Raw genomic sequence first — 17,322 nt, 5'->3', positions numbered from 1 at the left:
AAAATGACGGAATACTACCCAACTCATTCTATGAAGCCACCATCTCCCTGATACCAAAACCAGGTAAAGACATTACAAAAAAAGAAAATTATAGACCTATATCCCTCATGAACATAGATGCAAAAATCCTCAACAAAATTCTAGCCAATAGAATCCAACAACACATCAAAAAAATAATTCACCCTGATCAAGTGGGATTTATACTATGCAAGGCTGGTTTAACATCAGAAAAACCATTAATGTAATCCATCACATAAATAAAACAAAAGACAAAAACCACATGATCTTATCAATTGATGCAGAAAAGGCATTTGACAAAGTCCAACACCCATTCATGACAAAAACTCTTACCAAAATAGGAATTGAAGGAAAATTCCTCAACATAATAAAGGGCATCTATGCAAAGCCAACAGCCAATATCACTCTAAATGGAGAGAACCTGAAAGCATTTCCCTTGAGAACGGGAACCAGACAAGGATGCCCTTTATCACCGCTCTTATTCAACATGGTGCTGGAAGTCCTAGCCAGGGCAATTAGGCTAGACAAAGAAATAAAAGGTATCCGGATTGGCAAGGAAGAAGTAAAGTTATCACTATTTGCAGGTGACATGATTATATACACAGAAAACCCTAAGGAATCCTCCAGAAAACTACTGAAACTAATAGAAGAGTTTGGCAGAGTCTCAGGTTATAAAATAAACATACAAAAATCACTTGGATTCCTCTACATCAACAAAAAGAACACCGAAGAGGAAATAACCAAATCAATACCATTCACAGTAGCCCCCAAGAAGATAAGATACTTAGGAATAAATCTTACCAAGGATGTAAAAGACCTATACAAAGAAAACTACAAAGCTCTACTACAAGAAATTCAAAAGGACATACTTAAGTGGAAAAACATACCTTGCTCATGGAAAGAAGACTTAACATAGTAAAAATGTCTATTCTACCAAAAGCCATCTATACATTTAATGCACTTCCGATCCAAATTCCAATGTCATATTTTAAGGGGATAGAGAAACAAATCACCAATTTCATATGGAAGGGAAAGAAGCCCCGGATAAGCAAAGCACTACTGAAAAAGAAGAAGAAAGGGGGAGGCCTCACTTTACCTGATTTCAGAACCTATTATACAGCCACAGTAGTCAAAACAGCCTGGTACTGGTACAACAACAGGCACATAGACCAATGGAACAGAATTGAGAACCCAGACATAGATCCATCCATGTATGAGCAGCTGATATTTGACAAAGGACCAGTGTCAATTAATTAGGGAAAAGATAGCCTTTTTAACAAATGGTGCTGGCATAACTGGATATCCATTTGCAAAAAAATGAAACAGGACCCATACCTTACACCATGCACAAAAACTAACTCCAAGTGGATCAAAGACCTAAACATAAAGACTAAAACGATAAAGATCATGGAAGAAAAAATTGGGACAACCCTAGGAGCCCTAATACAAGGCATAAACAGAATACAAAACATTACCAAAAATGATGAAGAGAAACCCCATAATTGGGAGCTCCTAAAAATCAAACACCTATGCTCATCTAAAGACTGCACCAAAAGAGTAAAAAGACCACCTACAGACTGGGAAAGAATTTTCAGCTATGACATCTCCGACCAGCACCTGATCTCTAAAATCTACATGATTCTGTCAAAACTCAACCACAAAAAGACAAACAACCCGATCAAAAAGTGGGCAAAGGATATGAACACACATTTCACTAAAGACGATATTCAGGCAGCCAACAGATACATGAGAAAATGCTCCCGATCATTAGCCATTAGAGAAATGCAAATTAAAACTACGATGAGATTCCATCTCACACCAGCACGGCTGGCATTAATCCAAAAAACACAAAATAATAAATGTTGGAGAGGCTGCGGAGAGATTGGAACTCTTATACACTGCTGGTGGGAATGTAAAATGGTACAACCACTTTGGAAATCTATCTGGCGTTATCTTAAACAGTTAGAAATAGAACTACCATACAACCCAGAAATCCCACTCCTGGGAATATACCCTAGAGATACAAGAGCCTTCATACAAACAGATATATGCACACCCATGTTTATTGCAGCTCTGTTTACAATAGCAAAAAGTTGGAAGCAACCAAGGTGTCCATCAACGGATGAATGGGTAAATAAATTGTGGTATATTCACACAATGGAATACTACGCATCGATAAAGAACAGTGACGAATCTGTGAAACATTTCATAACATGGAGGAACCTGGAAGGCATTATGCTGAGCAAAATTAGTCAGAGGCAAAAGCACAAATATTGTATAAGACCACTATTATAAAATCTTGAGAAATAGTAAACCTGAGAAGAACACATACTTTTGTGGTTACGAGGGGGGGGGGAGGGAGGGAGGGTGGGAGAAGGTTTTTTATTGATTAATCAGTAGATAAGAACTGCTTTAGGTGAAGGGAAAGACAACACTCAATACATGGAAGGTTAGCTCAACTGGACTGGACCAAAAGCAAAGAAGTTTCTGGGATAAAATGAATGCTTCAAAGGTCAGCGGAGCAAGGGCGGGGGTCTGGGGAACATGGTTTGCGGGGACTTCTAAGTCAATTGGCAAAATAATTCTATTATGAAATCATTCTGCATCCCACTTTGAAATGTGGCGTCTGGGGTCTTAAATGCTAACAAGCGGCCATCTAAGATGCATCAATTGGTCTCAACCCACCTGGAGCAAAGGAAAATGAAGAACACCAAGGCCACAAGACAACTATGAGCCCAAGAGACAGAAAGGGCCACATGAACCAGAGACCTACATCATCCTGAGACCCAAAGAACTAGTTGGTGCCCGGCCACAATCGATGACTGCCCTGACAGGGAGCACAACAGAGAACCCCTGAGGGAGCAGGAGATCAGTGGGATACAGACACCAAATTCTCATAAAATGACCAAACTTAATGGTCTGACTGAGACTAGAGGAATCCCGGCGGCCATGGTCCCCAGACCTTCTGTTGGCACAGGACAGGAACCATCCCCGAAGACAACTCATCAGACATGAAAGGGACTGGTCAGTGGGTGGGAGAGAGATGCTGATGAAGAGTGAGCTAATTATATCAGGTGGACACTTGAGATTGTGTTGGCAACTCTTGTCTGGAGGGGGGATGGGAGGATAGAGAGAGAGGGAAGCCAGCAAAATTGTCACGAAAGGAGAGACTGAAAGGGCTGACTCAAGAGAGGGAGAGCAAGTGGGAGTAGGGAGTGAGATGTATGTAAGCTTATATGTGACAGACTGATTGGATTTGTAAATGTTCACTTGAAGCTTAATAAAAGTTATAAAAAAAAAGGACCAGACTTAATGGTCTGACTGAGACTAGAAGAATCCCGGCAATCGTGGTCCCCAAACCTTCTGTTGGCTCAGGACAAGAACCATTCCTGAAGACAACTCATCAGACATGGAGTGGACTGGACAATGGGTTGGAGAGAGATGCTGATGAGGAGTGAGCTATTTGTATCAGGTGGACACTTGAGACTCTGTTGGCATCTTCTGTCTGGAGGTGAGATAGAAGGGTAGAGAGGGTCAGAAACTGGCAAAACGGTCATGAAAGGAGAGACTGGAAGGAGGGAGCGGGCTGACTCATTATGGGGAGAGTAAATGGGAGTATGTAGTAAGGTATATATAAGTTTATATGTGAGAGACTGACTTGATTTGTAAACTTACATCTAAAGCACAATAAAAATTATTAAAAAAAAAATAATTGAGTGGACAAGTTAGCCTTTGTCATGGGATTTCAGGCCATTTGTAAGGCAAATGCCCTGATGGAAACTTCCAAGTTGATTCCTGGTGGTTGATTCCTGGTGCATATACCTTTTATTTTTTCCACACTGGTGATGAATGTATACCTATAGTGCTTTCTACTCGTGTTTATGTATATGTTCTCATTTGATCCTTATAATAACCATATGAGGCAGGAATCCTGACCCTTATCTTGCAGCTGGATAAACTGAGACTCAGAGAGACTGGCATAAGAGCGTATTCTGGTAAACAGCAGATGGACACAGGCCTTTGGTGACAAACTGAGTGTACCATCCTCTACACGAAACTATAAAAATGCTTTTCTATTCTTTAAAATGCTGGGGTAGAGGAGATAGCAAAAATATTAAAAAAAAAATGAAAAACCAAATGTTTTCAATTTCAGAATGAGAGAGGAAAGAGAGAAATCATAAAATGAAATTGTACAAAATAAAGTATGATACCTAGAGGCAATTTTAGACTTATTTTGTTTTATCTTACAGGTATGTATTGGGTTGCATGTAGTTCATGTTCAAATCTCTAAAATGCTCTTTCCTCACTGAATGGAAAGTTTTCTTTTTTCTTAATTTCCTGTGGAAAATGGTTTGATATTATGGGTATATTAAGCCATTTATGTCCTTGCTTACTAGCCCCTGGTGTCAAGGGAAAATATTACCAGAGTTTGAGTTCTCAGTTGGAGTTTCCATGACCCTTCTACTTACTTATTGTAATGTTGCATCAGGTGAAATTTCACAGAGCAAATTAGATTCCAATTTGACCATTTGTACATAACCCTCCGGCTTGTATCCGCCAGCTTTCTCAGTCTTTTAGAAATGGTGTAGTGAGTATATTGAGGCCATTCTTAAATGTAACACTTCATCAGAAGTTTGAGGAGATTATAAAGTTTGAATTGGGCAAAAATTTGTGTACCATTATCCTGTGACCAAGTCGATACTAATCATACACTGAGTTTAACTCAACTGAATGTCTCATTTACAGCCTATAAATATTTTGTGCTAACATTATCCATCTTATATTTGCTTGTTTTATATATTCATTAATTAATTCGACAAAATCAAGTATCTAATATGTGAAGATCCTGTGCTTAGACTAGGGAGACAGGAATGAACAAGATACAGGATCTTGTTATCTACTCAGAACCAAACCCAAACCAAACCCAAACCCAGTGCCATTGAGTTGATTCCGACTCATAGCGACCCCACAGGACAGAGTAGAACTGCCCCATAGAGTTTCCAAAGAGCGCCTGGCAGATTCAAACTCCTGACCCTTTGGCTAGCAGCTGTAGCACTTAACCACTACTCCACTAGGGTTTCCTACAGGCGAATTCATGAGCCTTGCCCTTTAGGAATGGCCTAAGAAAAGGAAAGTTAAAGCTGGAATCACCTAGCCTTGCCTCGGTGCTGCAGAAGAGAGGGCTGAGGCCCCTGGGTGCTAACAGGCAGGATGACCACGCAGAGACTAGTCGTTCTCTACTATAACACTATGCTACTGTTTTTTTCCAGCAGTCGGTTCACTCAGCTGGGTAAGAATCATGAAGAGACTCCGAATGCCTTTTGCAAAGTCGGGGAAGAAGTGAAAAACAGAAAATAGAGGAAAAGGATAAAAAACTGACACTAGGAAAATAAGTCCGTCCTGTTTTCAAATTGATAAATCTATAAAAAGATAAAAATACAGTAGTATTTCCCCCATCCTCACCTCTGTCCTTGGTTTGTAGCATTTAAAATTATGAGGGTTTCGTGGAAAAGGTAACCTGAGCCGCACCTCTAAACAGAAGCGTCTGTCAAGGGACATAGGAGACCAACTCAGGAGCCTCCAGAATATAAAAAGAATAATTTACAGTGAAAGTGCTATCTATATTTTTGTATCACATAAAGAAAATCAGTGTTACTGTTATTGACTCCATAGGGAAGTTGTATGGCTTATTTCTGTATTTAATTAATTTTTCTTGTGTCCCTCAGCTGTATCTGCTTCCAGAGTCCTGCGCATCCACGCGACATTCGATGCCCTCTGGTCCTCGTCGATTGCCGGGCAATTTGTGTGTGTCTGTGTTTCTTTTTCACCCTCTCTCTGTTGTCCTGAACTTCCACAGGGACATGTGCGGGTTTTTAGACATTTATTGTCCTTGGCACTCTGCTATTTTTCAGTGGCCTTCTTTATATCTGCAGGATTATTTTCTATTATTTCCTTGATGATTTCCTCCTTTGATAATTTCTACGAATTCATTTTTGAAACTCCTTTTTTGGATTTATTGTTTGTTTTGGAAACCCTGGTGGGGTTGTGGTTAAGTGCTATGGCTGCTAACCAAAAGGTCGGCAGTTCGAATACACCAGGCGCTCCTTGGAAACCCGATGGGGCAGTTCTACTCTGTCCTATAGGCTCACTATGAGTCGGAATCAACTCAACGGCAACGGGTTTGGGTTTTTTTTTTGGGGGGGGGCAATCATACTTTTAATACCCAGGAGTTTTTTTTTCACAGCTTGTGTTTGTTTTATTTAAGTGATGACATCTTAAATGTCTCTGAACATACTACCTATAATTTTGTCTTTTAAGGTGTTCTGTTTGCCAAATCATTTCTATTTCTCCTAGGTTAAATTATAGGAGTTTGTTTTTAACTTGGTCTTTCTTATATTTTGCTAAATTCCCTGAAATAGCTGGTGGAGATTTTTGCCTCTTTGATGCTCTGTTTAGGAAGGTGGGGCTTGTCAACTGACAATTTCAGGTTGTGGAAACAAGAAGAGTAGAAGCCAGTTACGTTTCAGGACCCTCAATTGCCTGGAGGAACAGATGTGCAAATGCTCTGCCCTAGGCAACCTCAGATAATTTATTTGTGGAAGGATCCTTTGATTTTTTTTTTCTTTCTTTTTGACTTGGGGTATACATACCTGGTTGTCCGTATATCTACAGAAAATGAGAAATGGTTAAGTACTCAACTACTAATCAAAAGGCTGGCAGTTCGAAATCACCCTGAGGAACCTGGAAAGACAGGTCTGATGATCTCCTTCCAAAAGGCTGCAGGCTTGAAACCCTATGGAGTGGTTCTACTTGCACATATGGGGTCATCATGAGAGGGAATTGACTCGACGGCAACTAACAACAGTAACAGCATAATTACAGTAATTAAGACTGTGTTAATTACATTGGTTCGAATGTAGATAAAATGGTCGAAGGCACAGAACAGGGTCCAGAAACAAACCCATCTGATTTATAGAAAGTGTGACAATGCAGTGTAGTGGGAAACAAAGAGCTCAATTGGATGTTCGTGTGGGAAAAAAGTGTTTTTATCTCCTTCCTCACAAAAATCAACTTCTAAAACCAAAAACAAAGAAATTAAATCTGTTGCCATTGAGTCGACTCCGACTCATAGAGACCCTATAGGACAGAGTAGAACTGCCCCCATAAGAGTTTCCAAGGAGCGCATGGTGGATTTGAACTGCCAGCTCTTTGGTTAGCAGCTGTAGAACTTAACCACTACGCCACCAGGGTTTCCAAAATCAAGTTCAGAAACATTAAATAGCTTAATGTAAGAGGGAAATGACAAGTCTTCTAGAGCTCTATTCTTGAAAAGAGCACATACAGAGCTAACCATCAAAGGAAACATTGGTATATTTAGTTATATTCAGATTAAAAACTTCCATTCATCAAAAGAAACCTTTCAGAAAGTGAAAAGAAATATATAGACCTACAAATTGACAAGAATTCAATATGCTGTTAATCATTAATGCCATACGTGTGAATGAGTTTGAGATCTTTTCTCAAGAGCAAAATTTGATAGGTGAAGAGTAGAAATACCTCAGACGATTGTGAAAGTACATTAAAAAAAAACAAAACCTGTTGCCGTTGAGTTGATTCCAACTCCTAGCGACCCTACAGGACAGAGTAGAACCACCCCATAGGGTTTCCAAGGAGCACCTGGTGGATTCCATCTGCCGATCTTTTGGTAAGTTGTGGTAGCTCTCAACCACTACACCGCCAGAGTTTCCAAGTGAAAGTACATAGAGAAGTGAAAAAGGCTCAGAGATGGGGAGCTTAGGGTTCAAGATGTGAGAAGAATGAATGTGATTTCTGCCTGTCACAAGTGAATGAGGAAGAATTAATTTATTTCTTCATTCATTCACATAACAAATATTTACTGAATGCCTACTATGTGCCAGGCATTGTTCTAGAAACTGAGTATATAGTAATATAGCTGAAAGGAGAGAATACCAGAAAGATGTTTACCTGTGTTTTACTAACTATCCAAAGACATTTGACTGTGTGAATCATAACAAATTATGAATAACATTGAGAAGAATTGGAGTTCCAGAACACTTAATTGTGCTCATGTGGAACCTGTACATAGAACAAGAGGCAGTTGTTCGAACAGAACAGGAGGATACCATGTGGTTTAAAATCAGGAAAGGTGTGTGTGAGGGTTATATCCTTTTACCATACTTATTCAATCTATATGCTTAGCAAATAATTTGAGAAGCTGGACTATACAAAGAAGAATAGGGCATCAGAATTGGATGAAGACTTATTAACAACCTGCAATGCGCAGACGACACAAGCTTGCTTGCTGAAAGTGAAGGGGACTTGAAGCACTTACTGATGAAGATCAAAGACCACAGCCATCACTATGGATTGCACCTCAACATAAAACAAAAGTCCTCACAACTGGACCAATGAGCGAAATCAAGATAAACGAAGGAAAGGTTAAAGTTTTCAAGGATTTCATTTCACATGGATCCACAATCATCACCCACGGAAGCAGCAGTCAAGAAATCAAATGATGTATTGCATCAGGCATATCTGCTGCTTTAAAAACCTCTTTAAAGTGTTAAAAAGCAAAGATGTCACTTCCAGGACTAAGGTGTGCCTGACCCAAGCCGTGGTATATGCAATCACTTCATGTGCATGCAAAATCTGGACAGTGAATAAGGAGGACTGAAGAAGAGTTGATGCCTTCGAATTACGGTGTTGGTGAATGATATTGAATATACCACAAACTGCCAGAAGAACACACCAATCTGTCTTGGAAGAAGTACAGCCAGAATGCTCATCAAAGGCGAGAATGGTCAGACTTTGTCTCACCTACTTCAGACACGTTATCAGGAGGGACCAGTCCTTGGAGAAGGACATCATGCTTGGTAAAGTAGAAAATCAGTGAAAAAGAGGAAGACCCTCAACGAGATGGACTGGCACAGTGGCTGTAGCAACGGGCTCAAACATAGCAACGATTGTGAGGATGGTGCAGGACCAGGCAGTGTTTGGTTCTGTTGTGCACAGGGTCACTAAGAGTCAGAACTGACTGGACAGCACCTAACAACAACAACATGGCAGTCAAAGTTCCTCCTTTCATGGTCAACTTAAGAGGATAGGGCAGAGAGGCAGCAAGAGAGAAAGAAATATGTTAAAATGAAAACCAAAATATACTGTAGTGAAATTGAGGAAATGAATAAATACACTGGGCAATGGGAAAGAGAATGACCAGGGGACTCCTGTAGATGGGTCATCAGGGGGGGAAAAAAAAAAAAAAGAAGGAGTCGGGAATTCAGTTGTCGTCTGAATATGGGGAATAAGCCAGCCATGTAGAGCTCTGGAGGAAGAATGTTCCTGGCAAGAGCATCAGCCAGCAGTGAGGTCCTAAGGTGGAAACAAGCCTAGCAGGTTCAGGAAGAGGGAAGACAGCCCAGTGTGGTACAGCCTCCTGACAAGGAGGACTGGTAGCAGATGATGTTGGAGAGGTAACTATGGCCCTGTTCATTCATGTGGGCTCTTGTAGACCAGAGAAAAGAATTTGTATTGTATTCCAAGGGCAACAAGGGGCTACTGAAGATGTTAGGTGGCACGCCACAGCTCCCTCCTAATTTTTCCATAGAGGGGAGGAAATTTTTTCTTCGAACCCCTGGAGGGAAAAGAATTAGAACAAGAATTCCACCTTCTCTGATTGTGGCTTATTTAATTAAAGAATTCTGGGGAATGAACTGAGAAGAGATCACAACATCGTTTTTTTCAATATTCTGATAGACTAGGCCTTTCTCAGGTCCAAGAAACCGATAGTTTTTTGATGTGACAATATTATAGGGATTAAAAAAAAAACTAAATTGGTTGTATCTTGAGTTCTTCCTGTACTCATATATAACATTAAAATGTTTAATCAAGCATATTTGGTTGATTAGAAAGCATTCTTCACTATTTTAAAAATTTTCATAAACAATGACTAAAAAAAGTCAATTGACAATACAAACTTTATCATCAGGGCAATTTTTCCTCTAGTTCAAAGACTTTTCCATCAAGTGGAACATGGACATGATGAAATTTAGATGTTCATCAGTTTCTACAAAACTAAAGAAGACAAAGTGGAATCAAAAACACTTTCACTAAAAAAAAAAAAAGCCATAGCTTGCTGTTAATACAATTCCTGAAAAACAAAAACTTTGAAAAAGATTTTCTCAAACAAGAGGTGGAAATATTGAAAGGTGAATGAATGAGTCAGGGGAAAATATTTAGAGATAACTTATAACTATCTCTTCATCATTTCCACCAACTAACATAGAAGCAGAAAGAGATCTTAAGAATTGGGAAAATTTTGCACAAAAATGCAATTGTGACTCAATCATGCCTCTACTGACATGTGATCAAACCTTTTTGTAAAAGATCAAATAGTATTTAAATATCGTGTTTTCATAATTAAACTAAAATTTCTGTATTTAATGTAGTGTTTAGTTTTTTTAAATAATTGCTTTGTTACATTTGTTCTGCTATTGATTTCTGTAGTGTTAACGTATGTTCAGCAATTATATTTTTTTAATCTATAATTTTACTCTATCATTCGTGACATACATATTAACCGCGCTGGAAAGTGTGTGTTTGTTAGCTGTATTAAGCAGACTTAAGTGTACCTGGGATAGATGAGGAGAAACCAGTAGAGAGACTGAAGTAAAACCTAGGAGAGGGAGTATTGGTAGCTTAAAGTCCTGGAGAACCAAGGGCAGATGAAGATCAGGAGTGAGCAAAGGAAAAAGAAAGGACACCCTCTGAGACAGAGAAGGAGGAGAGGACGGAAGAGGATAACGAGAAACACCCAGGCTTAAGCACAGAAGGGCGATGACTTCCTTCTGTGAAAGAGTGGTTCCCACTTTGCTGTGGGTGATAAAAATGGAAAGTACAAGGACAGAGGAGGCAGAGCCATGACTCACCGGATGTTACATTCCATTTCAAAGTTCGATAACACCTGGCAATGGAGGTCAGGAATCTGACAGCACTGAAAGGAATAGGAAGTCCTGACAGGCTGAGGAAGAAGAGGGATACTTTGAGATGAATGAGAGCCTGAGCCCATGCTTGGAAACTTCTACTATGGTGCACCCCCTGTACCAAAGAATAAATGCCTTGCTCTGCCCATCTCTGTCAGGACAGCTTCAGGAAGGTGCCCTGTGCCCTGGACACGTGGAAGGCTCTAGAGTCAGATCCTAAACTTCGAGGTCACCACATGTGTGGAGGTCCAGGGTGACCAAATCCTGACGCTAACAGAAAGGCTTGGAATACAGACCTGCTTCTGGATGCACCCCCGTTGTGGTTCAGCAGTGCACAGAGATGGAAGGGGAAGTGGACTGGTGGGCACCCGGAAGGTTTGTAGCTTTGTAAGCAGTAAAAGACAGCCCCCAAGGTAGGGAAAGCACTACTCTCACAGTAAGTGTTGGCGAAAGCAGTCGTGGGACGTGCCCCAGGACCATGATCTCAGGCCTTAGATATCAAAGAACATATAGTCCTCAGCACATCTGAGAAACCTCCTAGAGGTGCTTCCAGCAATAACTGGAAAGGATTTTGACAGTGGGCATAGGAAGGCAAGGTTTGCCCAAGGTCCTTGGTCAGGTACCAGCTAACAAAATTTGGATTGTCATTGTTAATGATACCTCATTTGTACCCACAGGCTCATGAGATTAGAGGACATTCAGACAACTTGAATTTCAGCAATTCATTTTATTCTATTTCTCAAATAGATATCATCATTAGTTGCTTCAGCCTTTAGTTATGAACTAGAAAGCGGAACACAGATAGCTGCACTCATATGACTGCCATGTGGAAGATTTGGAGATGTGTGGGCGCTATGAAGAGATACTATCTGAACTGGGGGGTTGGGGACCCATGCATTCTTTTGGCTAGGGAGAGAGAAGCATCATGGAACACCGATGTGTATGCCACCCACACTTGTACAAGTTTCTTTCTGTTCAAATTATCAATATATGTTTGCCTTTGCTCTGTTCCTTGGTTGCAGTGCTTAAGCACTCCTGCTGGTATCATTATATGGTCATTATATAGAATGCTCTGAGTAGCAAGTTAGAGAGACAACATCCTAATTTCTCTCAAAGAAACAATGTCTAAAATATCTTCCCACTTGTGCTACTCCACGTGAAATGACTTCAGGTGTGGAATATGTACATTATTCTTGTATTCTAACTCTGAAGGCAGTACCTTACTATGCTGAGGACTTATATCTCTAGTCCTTGTCTCCACTCCAAGCTCACAGATCCAAAGCTATGTGTGATGTCGTCACTTAGCACATCTAATATAAACCTCCAAGTTGACATGTCCTCTCAGCCTGCTTCTGCTGTCTTTTCTGTTTATGTCAATGGCACCTCACACATTAATTAGTAAAAAGCCTAGGAATCTATCCATGACTTCTCTCTTACTCTTTCCACACCTTTAACGCATCAGCTAATACCGCCCTCAAAAATATGTCATTCATCTCACTTCTCACCATCCCCTTGGCTAGCACCCTTGTTGAAGTCACTATAATTTCTCCTCTGCTTTCCCAATTCTCTCTCCTTCCCCTTTCATGCTAGAAGATCCATCTCCCCATCCCCCAGCCCCAATCAGAGCAATCTTTAAAAAAAAAAAAGTATAACCTACATTATGTCACATAAACCCTGGTAGCATAGTGATTAAGAGCTACGGCTGCTAACCAAAAGGTCGGCAGTTTGAATCCACCAGGAGCTCCTTGGAAACCATATGGGGCAGTTCTACTCTGTCCTATAGGGTCGCTATGAGTCAAAATCGACTTGACGGCAAAGGGTTTGGTTTGGTTTTGGACATAATGTCACTTCCTTATATAAAATCCTCCCTTTGGGATTTTGGGGAAATAATAATGTCCCTTCTTTTGGCTCTGAGGTATGGATTCAATTAAGAAATAGACATAAGATTTGGACAGATGAGATGAAAATGTTAGTTTTGTTCTTGACACAAGTTTTGATGGGTAAATGTTGCCTAGTAGTGACTCTGAACATATCTTTTAAGGAGCCCTGGTGGCACGATGGTTAAGTGCTCAGCTGCTAACCTAGGGGCTGGTGGTTCTTCTGGAGAAAGACCTGGCAATCTGCTTCTGTAAAGATTACAGCCAAGAAAACCCTGTTGGGCAGCTTTACTCTGCCACATGAGGTCGCTATGTGTTGGAATTGATGACACAAAACAACAACCTTTAACTTACCTACTTATTTATTTTCCCTCATTTAAAGAGTGGTTAGTATTCATGGCAAGCAACCTCACGAAGGTAAGAATAGGATCGTACTTATGAATTTCTGACTTTCTTCCCCAGAGGGATTCTACACTCCTGGTTCTCATGAGCTTAACTATTAAGCCCAAAGTTTAAACAGAACATAAACATTACTCTTGTCTTATGTTTTCTGGCCTCTGCTGCTCCTCAAGTGATCTACCCAAAAAGTCTGGTCTCATTAATAACTTTGAGAGAAGAAATAAGACTTGGTTGGATCCACCTCTTTTGGCATTTATCTTCCTTTCCCCAGGGAACTCTGGTCTGTTCTCTGCCCTGATGTATGCCCCCTAGCTGTGCATCTGTGTAGGTAAGTCGATAAATAAGTATTTTGCCTTGGAAAATTCCTACTTAACCTTTAAGACCCAGCTCAAAGGTCTCCTTCTCTATGAAGTCTTTTCTAGTCGGGACTCGTTTCTCATGCTTCTGTGTTCTTATAACACCTGGTACATCTGCCCTTCCCTAACCTAATATGCTGTATTATAGATTTTTTTTCTTATTGTTGTTGTTTATATGTTTTTCTTTTACATTACACTGAGCTCCTGGATGGTAGAAACAGCGTCTTTTTTGTATTCTTTTTTTTTTTTTTTACTTCATGCCTCCAGAACCCAATGTAGGGCCTGGCTTAAAAAAAAACACACACAAAAAAACCTGTTGCTGTCAAGTTGATTTTGACTCATAGTGACCCTATAGGACCAAGTAGAACTGCTCCATAGCGTTGCCAAGGAGTACCTGGTAGATTTGAACTACTGACCTTTTGGTTAGCAGCCATAGCACCTAACCACTACACCACCAGGGTTTCCAGGGCCTGGCAGAGTTGTTTTTAGGTGCCGTCGAGTTGGTTCTGACTCATAGCTCCCTATGCACAAAGAAAGACTGGCTGCTCCTGTAGCATTCTCACAATGGTTATGCTTGAGCCCGTTGTTGCAGCCACTGTGTCAATTGGTAGAGTAGACACTCAAAAAATATTTGCTGAATGAATTTCTTTCCCTTTCTTCCTTTCTTTTTTCTACCTTTTAAATTCCCTGAATAATACTATGTACACAATAGGCATTTTCCTGAATAATACATGCCTGTATATTATTAAATATTTTGCACATTAGTCTTTAAATCATCAATTAAATTTTATGAAGATTTTATGTCATATGAGGGTGTTTATAAACTACGGAAACAATATTACTTTGTTGTAATATAATACTAATAGGCAATTTATTATGTTCACATGTTTGCAGACTTCACAGAAGCCCTATATTTTGATATCCCTATTATCTTGCTAATCTTGCAAAAAACGACTTTAAGTACTAAAAAAAAACTGATGTAAAGGTGTATTATCTCAGTATCTGATCACTATCCTTTCCTTCCAAACTATGTAACTGAAATCAATTTTCTGTCTTCCGTCAGTTCATGCTAATCAATTTGCATCTGAAAACAGCTGAACAGATGTTCACAGATGTTAACTAAGGTTGGGGGGTGTATATTTAATGTGGTGAATTAATTTAACAAAGAGCGTGTTGAAGAGCCAACATAATTAAAATGCCCAGAATATCTAGCTGCGAGAGCTGAAACTTGAGGAAAACTACATTGGTTTTCCGGGTCTCCCAAGTTTTCTGTCTTTGACAGAGTGCAGTCTTACCACTTTTCTATCTCTTGTTTTAGCGGAAAATATTTGAGTTTTCCTTCTCTGACAGGTTTTTGCCTTACACAGGTTCTGGCTTTGGCAGGTTTTACTGTAGTAACATTACTGGGAGATTATCTTTGTACTTGTATCTTGGTTCTGCTCACCTCTATCTTGGTTCCATCCTCAGTCTGGCTGTCGTAGTTGCCAGGTGGCTGCGGGAGCTCCAGGACACGGATTTGTACAACACCAAGTCCAGCAGAAAAGAAGTCCTTGTCTAAGAAAGTTCAGAGGAGTTTAGAACTGAATCTCATATTTTCTGATTAGACTTAGATCCTGTGTTCATTCTGGAATCAAATTGTCACCAGAGGCAATAAAATATACTGTTTGATTTAGGATTCAGCCATAACTCCACCCTGGAGCCAGGTGCAAAATCAGTTTCACCCTCCATGTGTGGACAGAAGTGTCAGAAAATACAATTTCCTCAAAGTGAACCGTGGTACTGTGACCATAGGTAGATCTGGATTCCAGGTGGTAACAAATGTTCACTACAGCTGCCCTGTTACACAGCGTAGTCTGTGTGCCGTTGTTGATAGTTGTCCTCCAGTTGAATCTGTCTCACGGTGACCCCATGTGTGCAGAGCAGGTATGAAACTCACTTTCAGAGGCACAGAGAGGCAGGCATCCTTCAGAAAACATCAAACAGATTTTGAAAGATTCTCAGGAGACTGCTGATCAGGAAAAGCCACTTATGTTAAGAGGCCATTATCAGAGAAAAAACACTGGTTTCCAAGATGAGCCCAAAATAAAAATCATAAAAGCAAATGCTTCAGCTACTAAGCATTAATCCATCCCTGAGCTGTTTCTTAAGAGAGCTATCACCAAGGCTGCACCTGGCTGAGTAGCAAGAGGGCTTATTTAATTCAACAGTGGTGACCATTTTGAATAGCAATTGGCTAGTGGTCAAATAGCTAGTGATCAAATAAAGCTGTCCATCTTTAATATGCTCACTCTGGACTCTAAGCCCTCTCTAAAAGTAATTTCCTGGTCTGCACGTGCTGGCTGTGTTCCACTCTAACAAGAGCCGAAAGCGAAAATAGAGGCTTTTTCCCGTCGTTAGAGTAAGGAGGTTGATATGAGTATAAATGCTTTTCTGGAGCTCTTTAGTTCTGGTATTGTATAAGGGAATGCTGTCCAAATGTGTGAGTAAAAGCACTTTCTCTTCTATCAGTTAATAACGTATGTATCGAGCACTTCTAAGGTTTTTAGTCCTGTTGTTGTTTGTTGCCATTGAGTTGATTCCAACTCATGGCGACCCATGTGTGCACAGAGAATAGCTCCGTAGTGTTTTCAAGGCCTGTCTTCTGAGATGTCTATGAGTGGGTTCAAATCTCTAAACTTTTTGGCTTGCAGATGAGCACTCAACTGTTTGCACCACCCAAAGACTCTGTTTTTTAGCCCCACCAGAGTAAAAATAAGAAGAGCATGATACTTAGCTAGATTTACACCAACTGATGATACCACTCATAGCTACGTTGGTTTTTGGGTTCTTGGTTAAGAAAATTTGCATATGTACATAACATGCATTTAAAAAAAGAAAGTATTCTGAAAGCCTGCTATGTGCCAGGTGCTGTGTTAGGTGCTAGGTATACAAGAAAGACACATTCTCTTTCTTCACTGACCTTCCTGCGTAGTTAAGAAGACAGATTAGGAATTTGAGAGGCCTGGGAAGCGGGGCTTGGTGTGTCTGTCTGAATTGAATCAGGAGACAGAAAACACGCAGTTTGGCACACTCCTGTGCATGGCTCAGCACACTCCTGTGCATGCCTCAGCACACTCCCGTCCGTGTCTTGGCACACTGTCTTGCACAGTTCAGGCCAGGGAAGCTCTGGACCTGCTTTTTGGGATGAAAGTTGGACAGCCAGCTCCCTAGATGACCAGCCCCATGGTTCCCCAGTGTACACACACATGGGTTTGAAGAGAGGGTGCAGTGAGTAGTAATCTGAACTGGTCACAGGCTCACACTTTTTGGGGCTACTGGCTACACTGTCACTGCTCTAGTTAAGAACTGGAGAAAACACATGGTGGCCAAACACTGGAGAAAGGTGTACCATGCAGGTACCTAGCACTGGTGAAAAACACGTGGGCCAAACAGTGGAGAAAGCCATGCTCTCCAGGAGCCAGGTGAACACACCAGTGGAACCAGGAAGGAAGACTCCTTCCTCCCGAAATGCCCAGTGCCCTCTACTGACAAGGCTTAGTATCACACCAGCTGCCAAAGGAAAATAATATTTAAAGGGCCCAGATCCACTTTCACAGATCAATCAAGAATGAATTTGGATACTTCCTATCAAAACCTCTGGGACACAGCAAAAGCAGTGCTCAGAGGCCAATT

At 40.6% G+C, this 17,322-nt stretch overlaps 1 protein-coding gene across 8 annotated transcripts in view; it reads right to left on the bottom strand.

Moving 5' to 3' along the window:
* Positions 1–17,322, bottom strand: part of LOC126071864 (OX-2 membrane glycoprotein-like) — a 317,661-nt gene that overhangs the window by 56,500 nt on the left and 243,839 nt on the right. For 4 of the 8 annotated variants that reach the window (XR_007516393.1, XR_007516394.1, XR_007516399.1 and 1 more), the window contains one exon: positions 13,876–15,613. The exons of the other annotated variants lie outside the window; for them this stretch is intronic. The gene's annotated coding sequence lies outside the window, so the exon portion shown is untranslated. Of the gene's footprint in view, positions 1–13,875; positions 15,614–17,322 lie in introns of those variants that run through there. 8 annotated transcript variants of the gene reach the window in all.

The sequence above is a fragment of the Elephas maximus genome, chromosome 1, assembly GCF_024166365.1.
Source record: "Elephas maximus indicus isolate mEleMax1 chromosome 1, mEleMax1 primary haplotype, whole genome shotgun sequence".
Classification (NCBI taxonomy): domain Eukaryota; kingdom Metazoa; phylum Chordata; class Mammalia; order Proboscidea; family Elephantidae; genus Elephas; species Elephas maximus.
This window is presented reverse-complemented; position numbering and strand designations above follow the sequence as displayed.